Below are 16,928 nucleotides of genomic sequence, written 5' to 3' on the forward strand. Positions count from 1 at the left end.
AAAAAAAAAAATGTTCACAACATCAAGTAAAGTTTTCCAAAATGGAAACAACTAAAATGTTCATTAATGGTAAAGTGACAGGTATAACCATTATGGAAATCAGTGTGGAGACTCCTTAAAAAACTAGGACTAGAAATCCCATTCAAACCAGCTATCCCCCTACTGGAAATTTTCCCAGAGGAACTGAAAACATCACCTTATCATAGTGATATATGTGCACCTACGTTTATACAGCACAATTTGTGATAGCCAAATCTTGGAAACAACCAAGATGCCCGTCACCTGAGGAATGGAGAAAAAGATGTGGCATTTTTATACAATGGTGTTATTAATCAGCTATACAAATGATAAACTCGAAGCCTTTATATATAAGTGGATGCCATTTGAAGATATACTCATAAATGATGTACACTAGACTCATATGTGAATAAACCGACAATTAAATTTTAGTATAACCTAACTACTGATCAAAAAACAATGAATTGTTGGTACACATAAAAATATGGATAAATCTGAAACATTAACTGAATCAGAGGCCTCAAAGGGACTCCATTTCTATGAATTTATAGTGATAAAAATGACAACCCTGGTTATACTTTGATATTGGATATCTTAACTGGGGTATAATTTATATGGGTATATATGCAAGTCAAAACTCAAATTCTGAGTTAAAGTTCATTCTGTGTAAGTTATCAAAATGGAGTCATTAAGATCAAACCCTAACACACCTATAATATTCAAATGATGGAATTAAACAAAAAAAGGGATACAGGCAGATGTCCATTTTGTATCTGTGTATTCAAAATGGTTAGGATATATAGTTATATTCTCTTAATGTATAGAGGGATTTGTTCCAATAGTGTTTGTAAATAGGTTATCATGTCTGCATCTTGTACAGCAAATAACCATTAGGAAGAAAGTATGCAATGTGTTAATTATTGAAACTGTCCTACCAATTTGATTTGCAACTGTCTCACTGCTATTTCTCAATAAAATTATGGGGGAAAAAAATCAAACCCTAACAAAATGGAGCTAGAAGGCCATGAGAGAGGAGTCCTCACATACTTAGATATGTCTCTGACAGGAACTACCTAAGAAATTCCTCAAAACCACAGTATAGCAGTACTAACTTACCCAGTTTCAGTTACTCACCAACCATGGCTTGAAATTAACCGGAATAAACAAAATAATTATGCAAAATGAAATAAAAAACACTAAATGAAATAAAACAACTGGTAAGATTTAAAATTGTGCACTGCTCTGAGTAGTGTGGCCAACCCTTGCTCAGCCCTCATGAGTCACGTCTGCATCCACTATGTCCATGCTGTACATACTACTGCCTACTAGTCACTCAGTAACCATCGAACATCAGACTGACTGTTGTGGTATGTGTGACAATGCTTCTGGCCAAGTAATCCTTGTACTTAAGAATTCCCCAAACAGCAAGAATAGTAATGCTGAGAATTTGGATATGCCAAGAAATGTTACAAAGTGCATCCCTTAAACGAAAAGGTAAAAGTTCTCCATAAAAAGGAAAAATAAATTCCAGGTAATGGTGTAGTTTGTTGTTAATCTTGTACTATGCCTAACTTATAATTTATAAATTATACTTCATCACAGTTATATATGTACTATATAGGTGAAGTCAGTATATATAAAACTCAAGTTTCAAGCATCCACTGAGAGTCCTGGAACATACAGTTTAAGGAGAAAAGTACCATAATCCAGGTAAGCTGCTTACACACTACACAGCCATCGTCACCAGTAAGCTACCACCAACTACTGCAACAAGCCCCATAACCAATGGTCATTAACACAGCTGAGCGGACTTCTTTTCATTAAAATCTTGCCCAAAACCTTAGCCATGCCTACAGTCCATCACGGCATGCATGTCCCGGACTGAAACTGCCTTTAGTTTGGAGAGAACTCTGTTAATTTTAGGTTGACACTGTAACTAATTTTATACCAACTATATTTAATTTTATATGAATCTTACCTCAAAAGTATTCTATACTCAAACACTTGGGGGGGCCTGGCCCTAGCTCAGTCCTTTAAGTGGCTGCTTCCACAGAGCTGTCAGCCTCAGGTTCCTGGAGTTCGAACCTCACAACTCTCCCGCTGGCCAAAAGTGCCCTGAAGGCATTCGAGGAAGAAAAACAAACAAACAAACAAACAAAAAAAAAACCCTTATTCAAACACTTGGTCTTGCATGTGGATGGATGAAAGGAAGTTTTTTCAAACAATTACCAAGCAAACATACAACCTGTATCAGTCAGGGTTTTACTAGAGGGACAGACACAATAACACAAAATGTACAAATGTATAAGAAATTTCAAAACTGGCTTACAAGGGTCAGCCAGAGTTGGGTAAGGAAGCATGCAGAGTGTCTGCACACTGGAGACTGAAGGATTCATTCAGTCCAAGGTCTGGACCTTACTGCAGTGTTCCGTACAAGTCTATATCAGGAAGCTGATGGGTCTGCCAATGGAAGGCTAATGAATCTACACCAGAAGACTGAAGGATCCAAGGTGGAAGCCGAAGAATGTGTGGTAGAAGTCAGGAGACCATGTCCAAGCTGAAGGCAAAGACTGGAACTCCTCTGAAGAAATGGAACCCCCTGCCTTTCATTTCCCTTTTACATCGTTTAAGTGATGAGACACCCTAGAGTGGCTCTTCTACACCCTAGAGTGTGGAATTGCTGGGCCAATTTAGTTAAGCTCCTAAACTTCTCAAGTTGATACAGTGGATCAACCACTACACAACCCATGTACCTTGTATAAATAAGTACTTATTACAGCAGCATTATTTGTGACAGATAAAAAATGCGAACAACCTACATGACACCTAGTAAGAATATATAAATAAGTTAGCACACACCTAAGCAGCTGTGAAAAAGATGATAAAGTAGGCTACCTGTATTACACTGAACTATTTCAATTTTTTCTAAGATTAAACAAGTGCTTATGTCAATGTCAGGAACCAAGAACATTGGTTAAGAGAACTTTTAATAGTCAAGGAAATTAAACAAAAACGTTAATACTAAAGTGATTTGGGAGTATCAATATAAACTCATGATTTTTAACTATTCACTGAAGAGTTCCAGAAAGCAATGTTACCTCTAGAGAAATAGTACTTTAATACAGAAGTCCCTCCCCCCTTTATCTGTAAGGTAATATATTCCAAAACCCCAGTGTACATCTGAAATTGTGGCTACCACTAACCCTTACACTTTAAGTCCTTTTCCATCTTGACTGAGCACTTATCACATATGCTGTGGCTATAACTTTTGCAGTTTGAATGACAGTATAAATTTTTTTTTCCTTCTTCACAATCCCAAAAAGACTTACTTTTACAGACCTTACCAACCAATTGTTTTCTTCCCTAATTAAGTAAATAACTTTCACCTTTTACTTAAATGAGTACTTTATAACCCCTGACACCAAGCAAATCAGCTTCACTACTCCCACATTCTCAAAACATTAAACAAGTGTTTTACTTGAACACTAGCTCTGTGAGACTATGACAGCATATTTGGATATCTCACTGATTAATAGGTGGGAGATATACACAAAGCATATACCGGATTTACTTCCTGAGCATGGAATGGCACAAGATTTCATCACACATTACCCAGGATGGTTTGCAACTTACAACATATGAAGGGTTAATTTCTGGAAGTTTCCTTTATTTGGGGGGGGCCACACCAGGAATTGTCAGGCAGGCACTGCACCCCCACTGAGCTGTATCCTTGGCTCCTCCTTTATTATTTTGAACCATGATTGATCATGGATAACTGTACCCTCAAAAAGAGAAACCATGAAAAGGGCTGGAGAGACCTACTATACCAAGACAACAAAGTTCTTTGTAAAATAGGTAATTGCTAGTGTGGGGCAGGAAATGTATAAAATGAGCCTGTATCTCAGTACTATAGGAGTTTGAAGTAGAAGGGTCTCTAGTTTGAGACTAGCCTGAAGCTAATACCTTAGTGAGATCCTGTCTCAAAAAAAAACACAAAACAACCTAACAACACAATATAACATAATGCCTGGGGGCATAAATCAGTGTGAAGCCTTGCTGGTGTCAGCGTCATGTGTGTGACTCAGCCCGCAGCCTCTGGGTTCAAACCCCTTACTGCAGTAAGACGGAAACAGAGAGCAAGAGTGAATAAGCATGAGACTAAGAGCAACAATGGAACATCTTTCAGTGCCAAAAAGCTACATCTAATGAAGTAATCGTGTCAGCATAACACAGGAATCAGCTAGAGAGGATCTTCCTCACTGGCCAAAGCTGTGATAATTTGAGCAAAACAAATTATAATGGACTGAAACATAATGAAAACCTATGATCACATTTTAAAAAGCTAAAATAACATGGATTAAATAACATGGAATATTATTTTATTATATAATAAATGTTATTTCACAAATAAATAACATGGAATTTAGTAATAAATAACATGATCTTATCTGTGCTGCAAGAACTGGCAATAATGGAAATGATGAATTAGCAGCAGAATAGTAGTAAAAAAGACAAGGTAAAGGAGCAAGGGGGAATTTGTGTACAACGTGCCAATATTTAAGGCAGCAATTAAACTCCCAAGATTTAAGTGGCCAACCCTCCAGAAGAGGACTATGTTCAGTTTTGGGGACTGAACCCAAGAGCTTCACACTCAGTTACACCCCCTTTTTATACATTTACAATATTCTGAAACAGGGTTTGATTAAAAAAAAAAAGGAACATGACAATGTACAAATCAATCATTTTTTAATTCCTACCGAACATTACTCAGGCAAGGAACATAAAACTAGATTAAAACCATTAGGTGCATCACGGGCACAGACGTAATGCTAAGGTCACAACACACAGCTGCTCTGTCTTCAAGCCAAATGCTGCTTTCTTTATCAAGGACAACTTGGATCCTGAAGTCCTACTCAACCACCACAAGGACTCAAAATCACATATCCTAGCCTCTGTGAGTCCTCCGCAACAAATATACACGTTCAATACTCTCTTCGGGGCATAATAACGTTTACTAGAGAACCCACTTTCCGGGCAGCTTGTACAGTATTTCCCAGTGTCTTGAGTACTGCCTAGTATATTACATTAATGAATCGATCCACCAGGTTTTCATAGAAGAAAAACTCAAAAGCAATTCAACAATCATTTCTGCGTCATGTATTCGGCATAATGAGTTAAGAATAAAGTTTAAGCCTTGGAGGGCAAACATCTTGTAATAATGTAACCATACTATAACCCTTATTTTTACAGCCACCACTCTTTTACAAGTACAACTAATCTACATACCATTCTTCCTGAAGATGTGTTTTAATTAACTGCAAACTTCAGTAAAAAGAGCCATCCTTTGTAGACTTCTGACTACAATAACTGAAAAAGTTTCTAAGGATCAAATATCCACCCTTTTGAAATGTAATCATCAAGTAAGACTGTTCCTCCCTTTACCCTCTTTGGGGGAGTCACGGGGTAGCCGTGGCACTCCAGCGAGTGCTTGGCTCCAAACTGTGAAACTACTCCTGTCTTGAGAGCAAGGAAAGGATTCCTTTTCCTTTAGGGATACTCAGGAGCAAACAAAATGTAGATGATCTCCCTACCTCTGTGCTTAGAAACTCTCCTGCGGGTTTCTGGTTCTGCACAGCTTTGAAATGATTTTACCATCTCCTCTACTTCCTTTTAAGGTCTCTACTGCTTAGAAAACAAATTCAGGCTCCACAATTCAGAATTTTACCTATCTTTGCCAACTTTTCTCCCCACCAATACTTCTTTCTCTGTAACCTACCTTCTCTCCCTCCCTTCACCCAGTTTTGGGGACTGAACCCAAGAGCTTCACACTAAGTTACATCCCCTTTCTATACATTTTATAGTATTCTGAAACAGGGTTTGCTAAAATAAATTACTAAACTGCTCAAGCTGGGCTCAAACTTGTGAAGCTCCTGCCTCAACTGCCAGAGTGCTGGGTTCACAGATGTGTGTACCATGCATGGCTTATCTCTCTACCGATGCCACTAGCAGAGAAACAGCCATCCTTCAGATATGCTCATTTTCCTACCACCAAACCATTAATTACACTATTTGCAAAATGAAATTTCACCCATACGTCAAGGTTAAGCTTCTTAGTACTTCTCCCTCACCCAATGCAGCCTCCACTGTGGATCTTAATTACCCTCTTTCTTCCTAAAATACAATCTTGAATGCTGTCCATTTAAGAAAGTTTAGACATCAGGCAGATCACTATGAGTCCAATCTAGTAGTGAGACCCTGAATGCCCTGTAGACCCTTCCCTAAAATACAAAAAAAAGTCTAGGTAAAACAATAGTTTTGCTGAATGTTCAAAAATTATTCTGAAATTCACTTGGAGATGTACATCAAAATACAATGTACCTCATATTTCCAATCACTTCCCAATAATTCTATGCTAAATTTAACTCAGCCCATTATTTTGAAACCTTACTGTGATAAGAGCTCAATAAAAATCTATACATTTGGGCTGGTGAGATGGCTCAGTGGTCTAAAGCACCTAATTAGAACAAGCTTAGCAAAGCACAGCAACCGCAGTTCAATCCCCCAGCACCACATGCCAGCCAGCCCCACCCCCTGGTGGGCTAAGCTGGCCACACACACACACAAATTTAAATAAATAAAATTTAAAAAAATCTATACATTTTAAAATACAGTCTACCACAAAAATGCAGACACACTTCAGGAAAAGAAAAACTTGCACAAATACTTTAACACTAAATTTACTGAGACATCATTAGATTAATATAAGTTACTTTTGGCTCTACAATAACAAGAGGTGCCCAAAGTGCTGGCCATCGGCTTCTAGCCATTCATCAGCGTGGTAAGAGGATGCTTGGGTAACCTTGGTCATCGAGATTGCTGCACATGCATTTTCAACTTCTTCTCCAAGAGCCAGCAGTGTAGTGGGTTTTCTGCGATGCATGACATCCTCTAGAGTCCCCATATGAGGGTAACACCATCTGTTGCAAATACATTATACCATCATACTATTTTCCTTTTTCCTGAAGAGCACCAGGCCATGCTTTTGGTGGAATAGAAAGTAGGAAAGTAGAGAAAATGGAAAGGAAAGTACATTAATATAGACATCAAGAAAAGTCTAGAATGTTCATTTAACTCTGTTTCTGCAAGTAACTTGCTGAACATAATTTTCTGTGTAAGAATGCAGTATTTTTTACTTATGCTATTAGAAAACTTTTTTTTAAATAAAACTTTTCTAAGTGATGAGAAGTGCTATATGTGAAGTGAATGTTAATTAACTTGCTTATAGTAATTACTTCACATCATATGTTTCCCAAATCATGTTGTACATCTTAAACATCATTTTGTTATACTCAATAAAAAGAAAGGAAACAAAAGAAATCAAATTACACATATCAAAAAATAACCTTATTTCCCATTTTTACAAAAAAAGTCACCAAAGCACTATCTTAAAGTTATATCCACCTCCCTCAAACACTCACTTTTTAAATATCATTCACAGATACACTGAAATTTTTTAGGTAACAATGAACACTAATTTATTGCATCTTGCTTCTACCAAGACATGTAAGACATCTGAAATGTCACATAAACATAATTTGATAATTTTTAAATGGAAAACTCTGAAATTTTATATTAAAATTTTGCCTGGGGAGGCAGGTCTACTGTGATAGTTAACTGTATCAAGTTGAGTAAGATATGCCTAACTAAACTGGATCTGCATAGTTTCGGGTGCAGCTGAGGGACTTTACTGGAGATTTGCTGGGATTTGTCAAGCATGAGAGACAGCAACCAGTGGCTTCCCATATGAACGGTATAAAAGGGAAAAGAAGAAAGGCTGTTTCTGCTCCTGGGGAGAAGCACAGTCCTTGTGTTCACCTTGGACACCATCTCCTGGCTTTCAGCATTGACTCTGGAGCTTTCCACTGCAGACCCTTTGGCCTCCTGACACAGACTTGCACAGGACACTATGGATCCTGCAGGTCTCCAGCATGCACACAGACCTTTTGCACTCTTCCATATCTGGCTCTGTGGGAGGCCATTACAAGACTGGCAAGAATTTTGTGGATTCTTATATATTTGGATATTGTACATTACATGTTTCTCTAGTAAGTACTGACCGACACACCTACCATATTCTGAAAAACTACTCGTAACCTGTTTTAACAAGTATACTAATTGAATCCTCCAAATTAGAAACACAATATGAGCCTAATGTTGGCCCCTTTGGACTAATCCCAGTCCTTTATTTATTTATATCTATTTGTACAGGATCTCAGTACGTAGCTCGGACTCATAGTGATTCTCCTGTTTCAGCCACCCAATGCTGAGATTTGCGGGGATTACAGGCATGAACCACCATGCCCAGTCTCAGTGGCCTGCTCAGCATGCCCAAGGATGAGGCCGGCACAGATGTGAATGCCAGGGATCAAACCCCAGTCCCCGCACTTGCCTAAGCAGGTGCTTAGTCTGCTGAGCTATCCCACTAGCCCCTATCTTTTTATAATTTCAATTCAGAGTAATTGTACTCTCATTGCATCCCTCCCCTTAAACTCATCACATTTATTTTCTTCTCTTCCCACCTAGGATTCTACCACATGGTGGACAATTAAAAGTTTACACAAATGATAACCCTGATACAGGAGCTACCCTTCGTGTCAAAATGTCCATCGCTAATGTTCTAATGGAAAACAAAAACAATAAACCACAAAATAACATGATCACTTCTGCAAAAGATGACTGTTCTTGCCTAAAAAAACAAAGGTTAAACTTTAACCCTCTTTTGGAGCTACAGTATTATAAACAGCTGAAAACTACACAACAGGTGATGACTGTATGTGAAGATACTGGTTGTACGCAAATTGCAAAGAATAGAGAAAAGATGCTAGCAAAAGAAACAAAGTATCAAAACGAATCTTACTAAATCAAAACAAACCTTACTAAAAGATTAAATTAGCATATAGGTCTCAAACTCACCAGTCCTCTTAACACTCTAACCCACTTTTCAAGCTAAAATGAGTATTTTAGTCACCAATTTCAGCCATTTTACCTCTCAATCTCTCACATCCTGCCTTAATTCCTTCAGCTCTTATCTGAGCTATTCCAACAGTCTCAAATCCAAGTTCTTTCTTCTACTCTCCTCTACCTTTATACTGTCCTTAATGATTTTACTAAAAACATTTCATATTCCTAAAACTCTATCTTGTTCCTCTTAGTCCCCTTGGAATCTGGCACTGAACAGGACTAAAAGCAGCTCAAATACAATCTTCGCCCAATATCTGCAAAGGACAGGTTCCAGGACAACTGGTTCCCCCAAGTGTATACTAAACTTGAGGACATTCAAATTCCTCCTATAAAAGAACACTGGATTTGCATATAACCTATGAACATCCTCCCATATATTCCAAATAATAGCTAGATGACTCATAGTACCTAGCACAATGTAAAGAGCTGTTATATTGCTTAAGGAATAAGGACAAGAAAATAGCATGTACATGATCAGTACAAATGCAATTTATTTTCAAATATTTTCAGTCTACAGCTGGAAGAGTCCATACATCCATAGTGCTAACTGTATGTTAACCTAGTTAAACAGAGGAAACACAGGCTCCTCAAACAAATGTGTGCTTCTGTCCTGTCCGCTCTGTGCCTGCTAGCATCACCATGGGCCCCCCAGTGCCCATGCCCCACTCACAAACCTCCATGACCTAGCATATGCTACTGCTTCTTACTGAAATGTCCCAAACATTGAAAAGCCCCTATTCATCCATCCAATGCTAATTCAGATTATCTAATTTCAAAAAGGTCATTACAGCTTCCTTTCCTATCTGTTTCAGTTTATTCCCCGCTGAGCCCTGCTAAACCTTTTAAAAATGTCTACTATTGTATTCACTGACCTCACCTTAATTTTTAAAATATGCTTAATTCATCTACTACGATATAGTATCAGTAAGGCTTAAGTTTTCCCATTTATAAAATGGTGATATCTACCCTCACAACTTTGGTGTGAAGACTAAATCACAAATCCTGTATGTAAAACACAGCATCTATCACATCATTAGTATTCAATAATTTATTTTTCTTTCTGTGACTACCAACTCCTGTATCACTGAGTTTCTATAGTTTCTCTGGAACTAGCAACCAAGTGATAATTCTGTAAATGCCCCACAGTTTTAACTTCCAAAATATTATAATAAATGAAAGAAACCATCAGACATTGCTTTATGATGGAGTAGTGTTTACTTACAGTTATACAGAAGCTTATGGAAGAAAAAAATTTGTTTCTCAGGAAGTTGAAAGCAAGTCAACATTTTAATTTAACTTTTGTAACTCACTCCTTCATTTGTTTGCTCTTTCATTGGGAGGAACTCATAATATATAAATCATGCCATACTTAAAATCTACCTAATAAAAACCTACACATAAACAGTCAATGTATCATTGTACTAGCCTTAATACTTTTCGGGTACCAAGAACCAGTCCCAATTTGCTGTTTCCTTACATCTGTAACAAACAATTTTGGAAAAAAATCACTGTATTTAATGATTCCTTTGCTACTATTGTACACATAAAGATCAACAAATACTCAACTTTGAGCTACTGATCACAGTGTAAGAACAAAGCTAGTACAAGGAATATTAAAAATAAACCTCAATCTTTTAGTAACTGAAGATCGACAGTTCTATTATGATTTTACAAATAAATTCCACCTCAAATGAAGAATATTCTCTATTTTTAAAATCAATTCCACAAGCAAAACAATTTCATGTAACTCAATAAAAGATAAAAATCAGGGAAATGCTTCAAAATATATATGTGATTTATCTTTAAAATTTCCTAACCCCTTCCCCCCCAAAAAAGGGGCCAGGGAGATGGCTCAGTGGAATAAGCACTTCCCTGGCAAGCGCAAGGGCCTGAGTTCAATCCCCGGTTCAAATAAAAAATCCTAAATTTTAGACTTAAGGAAAAAAGTCAACAACAGATGCCCTACTTTCTTTCCATTCTAGTCACTTCTTCAAACCACCCTCTTTCCTTCTCTTCTACATGTTTTCCAAATATGATTTTATAGCCTTCTTTTTAACCTCCCCTGCCAAGTCTACAATCTCACTGCACCACAAAAAATTTGTTTTGCTTATATTCACCCAGCCGCCAAATTCTATCAACTCACATTCAGGCCTCACTTATCCTACCCTAAACCTGGGGTCACGTATCACCCCTGAAAACTTTTACCTCTCTTAGCATCTGTAATATATTCTACTTCCTGTTCTCCTTTTACTTTTCTAACAACCACTCCTATTCCCATCTTGTATTACTCAGTTCTGTACATGCATACTTTTATTTTCTTCAACAGTATCCATAATTCTCAACTAACTTTCAAACGGAGATCTTATTTTTTAAAAAAAATTATGTATTTGGTACAGTGTCTCACTACGCAGCTCAGACTTGTGATCCTCCTGTTTTAGCCACCCCAACGCTGGGATCTGCTGGGATTATAAATTCATTAGGTTGTGAAACATAGGCTGCAAGGATGAGAGGGACAGAACAGTTGTCAGAGGCAGCTTGGGCTTTTCTTTCCAAGTGTTGGGACCTCAGCCTGCCTCTGAGAATCCATTAGGAGTGTAGGTAGATGGAGGTGGGGACCTGGTGTAAAGTTCATTTAGCAGAGCCTGTGCCACCACTCAGTGGCCAGCTCAGTGTACCCGTGGGTGTGGCCGGCATGGCATGTGGTGCTGGGGATCGAACCCGCGTCCTTGCACTTGCCTAAGCAGGGGCTTAGTCGGCTGAGCTATCTTGCCAGCCTAGAGACCTTATTTTTTCCAAAAAATGAAAAGCTTTTGTTTAAACCTACTTCCTTAGTAATCATCTAACTTCTAATACCAACTATATAACAACACTGACTGCTCACCACTCTCCTGTGCAAATACCTACTATACCTGTTGACCTGAATGTCCAAGTCTCAAATGCTGCCAATTTCCTTGCCCAAATCTGCTTATTCCTCTATTTCCCAAGTTAAGTCATATTGACAGTTAATATAGCATCATTTATGCTAACTTTCACAGAACTGCTGAATCAAACATAACTGGTCACTATTTGTGTAGCTCACTGCTTGTTGGTCCCTAATTCTAGTGTCTTTGAACATTATCGTATGGGCTCTGCTAAATGAACTCTTACACCAGGTCCCCACCTCCATCTACCTACACTCTTAATGGATGCTCAGAGGCAGGCTGAGGTCCCAACACTTGCAAAGAAAAGCCCAAGCGGCCTCTGACAACTGTTCTGTTCCTCTCATCCTTGCTATGCTTCACAGCCTAATAGTATATAATTTGACTTTGCATACGGTAGGTCTTTCCCTTGAAATAGCCTACTCAGCTTGACAAAGCCCTATTTATCCTTCAAAACTCAGCTCAAAGTTTTTGAGCAGAATTCATTTCTCCTTTCTAAGTATGCCCAAATTGTTTTATACACTCCTAATTAACACATAACCTCATGAGAGCTTTTTTTTTTTTTTTTCTTTCTCTCTACACCACTACAAACCTCACCTAGGAAAAAATACCACAAGTCTCTCAAGATTGCCACTACTTCTACACACAGTGCCTGGGGAATAGGTTATTTAATAAGTATTTTGGGGTCCAAGTTATAGTACCATTTTAAAATACTGTATTCAAGCAAAATCAGTTCTTCTATGTAACTCGTTGAGAATGTGAACTTGTTTCAACATGATTGATGTATTAGGAAACAATATAAGTATAATGCAAATTCCTGATTGGTTTATGTGCTATTTTGTCTACAAAAAGAACTAGGTGAAAGTAGAAAACTAACACCCAGATGAACTGAGCAGTAGAGAAATACACAGAACAGACACACCTTAAAACATCTACTGATTAAATCAGTTTATTCTGTGTTATGAGCCACAATCATTCATTTCTAGTATTATAACTTTCCATCTGATTTTCTGGTGACCTCTCCTTTCGGGATCTCACAGCAACAACAACCCTTTTGACAGCTCTCTGCAAAAACAAAATAGGTCTTTTCAATTTATATAAAAAGATCTTACTTCACATACATAAAAATGTGCTACCATCTTTATTGTTTCTTGGTTTAAAAGTCACTGACAAATTTTGACTGTTGCACCCCAATTCTATTTTTTGCTGACTTGTAGTTTCTATCAAACAACTGTGCACTGCCCAGAGGCTTTTAGGAAACTATGAGGCGCTTTACAGCAAGACTGATTGTAACAGCTTTATGAGCTTCATACAGTTTAATATTCCAAGTCTAATAATGTATGGAAGAGAAAACTCTCTTCACCCAAAGTTTGACCCTTAGGGCCAGCCAGATAGCTCAGTGGACTGAAGGGCCTGCTTAGACAGACAATGGGGACTGGGGTTTGATCCCCAGCATGGTGTGCCAGCCCTGCCCCCAGGGCACACTGAGAGGGTACATGATGGCGCACGCCTATAATCCCAGTGCTTGAGAGGCTGAGAACAGGAGGATCACTACAAATCCAACCTGTGTAGTGAGACTCTGTAGACCCTGTACTAACTACATTAAAAAAAATAAAAAAAGAAAGAAAGTTTCACATTTATAGGCCATATCCTAACAAGTCTTCAGGATAATTATAACCCTAGCTCTGGGGCTGGGGAGATGGCTCAGTAGAATAAGCGCCAAGGGCCTGAGTTCAATCCCCAGTTCCGTCAATAAATAAATAAATAAATAACCCTAGCTCTGTGACTGTAACTTCTGGTGAACATTATGTTTTTCCAGTTTAATTCTCTAGTTTGCCTAAGCTTTAGTGAGAAGACAAGTTCTCAGACCTGAACTTTCATGTGTACCACTTTCAAAGCTTTCACTGTTTTGACTGCTTTTACTTCTAAAATATACTGACATTTTAATTTTTTTGTAGAGGCTTCAATTAATCTTTCTTTAAATCTTTTTACTTGGTATGGGGTCTCACTGGCCGGCACAGCATAGGGTACTGGGGATCAAACCCAGGTCCTTATGCTTACCAGGCAAGCACTTAAGACTGCAGAGCTATCTCCCCCTGCCTTGACACATTAATTTTTAATGGCTTTATATCATAAAGCAATTGGGTGGAACCCTCAAGCCCTGTACACAAGGGACCAGACTCAAGAGATAGCATATCCAAGGTAAAATAGAGCCCTTATTATGTAAAATGTGACTTGATTTTTTTAACATGTAACCTCAATGCATTCTCTATATTGATGCCAAAGTGCTCACTAATCACTTTGCTCCCTTGATTTTTGGCCCCTTCTTCACCATTAGGAGAAAGGTATAAACCTCACACTTTCTAAGTCCTTCTCAAGCTACTCCAGCTCTCCAGCAGCACCTCACCACTGGCCTTTCCCTAACACTGACACTTCAGTTCAATCCTAGTTGTTGTGGTTCCTTCTGAAATGCCCTCACCCCAGTTTGGCAAGCTCTTATTTAGTGTTACTTTTGGCCATTCTTTTTTCTGTTGTTCTACAACTAGTACACCTCTTAAGCCTACAAATGACAAGAAAGCAGAAAAATTATATTCCTCTTTGAATTCTCAATGTCCAACACAGTGGCCACATATGGTGACATGTAACTTATCAAGAAAATGTAAACACATGAGAGTGGCAAAGCCCACAGGTGGGTAGTTAAGGTAGCCTAAATAAGCACACATCTTTGACTCAACCCTTTTCTCTTGTTCAAAATTTAAAAAACAAACTGCATTCCACTATATTCTAATGCATTTAGGCTATGTAGACAGTACTGTATTTTATTCAGCAATTCTTAATTTCATCTAGTGATTTATTAAGCACATTTTGTTGCAAGATGGCTGCCTTCTTGAAGTGAATAGCAGGTAAAGTTCAAGAAAAAAGTCAACCGGTGTAAGTTTCGTAGAAGCTAGGAGACATAAAGTGCCAATCAAGACACAAATGCAGGGGCTGGGGAGATAGCTCAAAGGCATAAGCACCTACCTGGCAAGAGCAAGGTCCTGAGTTGGATCCCCAGCCCCACATGTTATGCCAGCTCCAGAATCCCGGCTGCACTGTGCCAGCTCCAGAACCCCAGACGTGGTAGTGCACACCTGTAACGCCAGCACTCAGGAGGTGTAGACAGGGCTGCTGCAAGTTTGAGACCAGCCTCGGGGCTACAAAAGTGATGAGCACAAGGCCAGCTGAACTGCATAGCGAGACCGTGTCTCAAAAAAAAAAAAAAAAAAAAGACAAAGTGCATACAGCATTGTACGCACAAATTCAAGTGTTATCTCCAGTAAAACACATGCTTTAAACCAGAACTTCCCAAACAGCGAACACTGCCTGTGCAAGGTTACAAACGTAACCTCTGACTCCCCACCTCCCAAGACTCAAAGCCTTGAGCTGCCTTAATCATTTACTCCATAATGCCTGACACAAAGTATTACCCTTTTCTTTCACTAAAAGGAAAAAGCTTATGCTTTGAATACAAATACGGCTAAAATAGATACAGGAAAATATCTAAGCACTAATCAAAATGCACACACAAATTTTAAGCACGTGGGCAAATTCTGTACAACACCTTCATTTGTCATGAGGACTGAGTTGTACAAACCAAACTCATCTTTGTTCGTAAGAAACAGGAATTTCCCAACAATTACAGTTTTACTCTGCCAACAAAATTTAAGAAACACAAGAGCACCTACAAATTAAATAGGCAGACAAAGAAGCTACTAATTTAGCTATATCTTCGTTAAATTATAAAAGGACTTTTATAACCTTCAGTCTCAGAAGAAAATATTGCATCTTTAGTCAAATATTTGATTTTTTGTCATTTCAGTAAATATATTGTTGACCAAAGAAACGCCTAGACAGGACTATCTTAAATAACTTCCATCCATTAAAACACACCCTGCCCACCCCACAGAGAAAATCTTCAGCACCTACACCTCACTGTCACTGCTCTTATCTGCACACAACACCTGGTCCTTTCCTCATACCTGTTGTACTTTCAGCAACAAAGATTTTCCTTCCTAGGTCCATTTTCACATGAGCAACTGTTCAACAATTTTGTTTTAAAGTAAGGTGACCGGATTAGACCACTGGTCTAAAAAAACATTAACTTTAAAATTTATGCTAAGGCATCTCATTTTTGAGTGTGACAGCTGTCTTCACAGCAATTAGCAAGAGTCTTCAAAACACAGCAGCTCCTACAGTCTACAAAACTTGTTTCCGGAGTGGTAGTAAATAAACATTAGCGTGTCGTGAGAACTACTTGCTATTACACACCGTTTTATTTTTCACTGATTCACTCTCTTCCTCTCCAAAAGTTAAATTCCCAGACACATGCAGGCAAAAATATTCAGTACCAGTGTTGAGACAATCCACTTGGAAAACAGGAACGTACAGAAAGTCAAATTCAGACAGATTATGTCAGCAACGTCTGCCTAACAGTAACAGCAAACCCAAGGAGGTCAGGCAAGACGACCACGCACGAACCTGACATCTGCTGTGACAGTTAAAGGTTAGTTACAAGCACAGGTCAGCAGAGCCTCTGAGGAAAGTAAAGGAGAAAAAGAGTAAAAGAAAAAAATTTTAAGTTCCCGAAGAAGATAATAACGTGCTGAAAAATGAAAAGGCACTAACTGCTGTAGAAAACTGGCTCAAATAAATACTACCATCTCTGAGTTCTCAGTGATACCATAAATCAAATCTCACCGGTGTTACGTGTTCTTTAATCTGTAATCCATGCCGTCCCCTGCCCCCAAATACCTGCCTGAAACACACCCCAACACACGTCTGGGGAAGGAGAAGGGCAGAGGCGCTGCGCTCGGGGGCGCGCGTCCCCGCCACAGTCCCACGGCCACTTCTCCAAACTTGCGGCGGGCCCGCCCCGCCCCCCGCCGTCAATCAACGCCCGCGGCAGGCTCGGCGCGGGGGCGCGGCCCGGGA

At 38.8% G+C, this 16,928-nt stretch overlaps 1 protein-coding gene across 5 annotated transcripts in view; it reads right to left on the bottom strand.

Moving 5' to 3' along the window:
- The window catches only part of Cnot6 (CCR4-NOT transcription complex subunit 6), an 89,082-nt gene that overhangs the window by 69,727 nt on the left and 2,427 nt on the right, over window positions 1–16,928 (bottom strand). For 2 of the 5 annotated variants that reach the window (XM_023713084.1, XM_023713083.1), the window contains exon 1: window positions 2,348–2,369. The exons of 1 other annotated variant lie outside the window; for it this stretch is intronic. The gene's annotated coding sequence lies outside the window, so the exon portion shown is untranslated. Of the gene's footprint in view, window positions 1–2,347; window positions 2,370–6,146; window positions 6,292–14,978; window positions 15,002–16,928 lie in introns of those variants that run through there. 2 more of the 5 variants (XM_023713087.1, XM_023713086.1) reach the window with 2 other exon arrangements.

Source organism: Octodon degus, unplaced genomic scaffold (assembly GCF_000260255.1).
Source record: "Octodon degus isolate 3935 unplaced genomic scaffold, OctDeg1.0 scaffold00029, whole genome shotgun sequence".
Taxonomy (NCBI): Eukaryota; Metazoa; Chordata; class Mammalia; order Rodentia; family Octodontidae; genus Octodon; species Octodon degus.